Below are 1,390 nucleotides of genomic sequence, written 5' to 3'. Positions count from 1 at the left end.
CCTGCCATAGAGTAGGCTCTCATTAAGTACTTGTTGAATGAAATAATAAATGAACTGCCTTCCATGACCATAGGAGTGACAACTTGATTTAGAGAATTTGGGGGCAATCTCTTGATTCATCCTTGGCACGGTTCCAACTCTGTCTGACCCAGCCACCTTGCCAATCCTTGGAGTTGCTTGGTTTGGTCAAATCCAAGGACATTCATTGATACTGATATGACCCAAATATTACTGCTCTATACAGGTTAGGGAGCATCTGAGCATGATGTACTTTCAGAGCCCTACAGACTCACGCTGATCTTTTATCTTCTGAATCAAGACATGTTAAGGTGGATATTGTTTCTCTCCAACTTGTCCCAAATCTGTCTTACTCTTTGTCAGAAAGAATAATTCTGAGTAGCCCCCTGTACCTTCCATCAATCTGATCAGGTCATTATATTTAATTGGGGTTTCTTAAAGTTTTTGACATGTAAATAGCATCCATGCTGACTTCTCCTGTGAGATTTTTAGGCTGAGGGGTTAAATTACTCCCTCTCTTTCTACCTTTCTGATACCTCCACGGCTGAACACAGGACAAAATTGTTCAATTCCAGGGTGAAATGGATACTGCTCTCCAGCATTAATTCCCATCAGACCAGTCCCAACCTTGTCTAAATTCTAGGGTCTATGCCGTCAACATTTGGCTCCATGGCAGGGACAAGTCTGAGAGACCAGGAGGAGTAGAAGGGTTATGGGCATAGGAGACAGGTGCCTTCATTCAAATCCTTGTCCCCAGATTGTTTGATTTCATGCTCATTACTTAACCACTTAAGCCTCAGATTCCTCTTTATAAAATGAGAAAAAAATAGTACATACATTCTTACGTCTTGAGACAATTAAATAAAATTGGAACTGACAACAGCCAACACAGTCTCCATGCATCACTTCTCTTCTCGCTCAAGAAAAGCACACGGAACATTTAATGTCCATGTTCTTGGTTCTTGCTCTTGGAAACTTAGAGCGGTTAGTGTGCTAGGATCTCTGTAGCTCTAGATACAGTTCGTATGACTGACGAGGACGATGCCAGAATTTTCTGTTTTCCCTGTAGTGCATTAAATGAAGTGCAGCAAAGAAAAATGATGCCTCTACTTCTAGACATGGCCAATGAAGACTGAGGTTGTCATTGTTCCTGGTATATTTTGGAAGCAAACCACACAGGGTGGTGGTTTTTGAATTCTGTTTGTGAATAATGTCTTTATTTTGCCTTAAGTGCCTTAAACCTGTTCAGAGTGATTCAAGAGCGATGCACAGGAAATCCTTGGTAATTCATTCCCTGCAATGGCAAAGCCTATGCCAGTGGCTTGTACTTAGTTTAAGACACACATAACACTGAGTTTCCAACACCTGGGAC

The sequence above is a fragment of the Crocuta crocuta genome, unplaced genomic scaffold (assembly GCF_008692635.1).
Source record: "Crocuta crocuta isolate KB4526 unplaced genomic scaffold, BGI_CrCroc_1.0 scaffold581, whole genome shotgun sequence".
NCBI lineage: Eukaryota > Metazoa > Chordata > Mammalia > Carnivora > Hyaenidae > Crocuta > Crocuta crocuta.
This window is presented reverse-complemented; position numbering follows the sequence as displayed.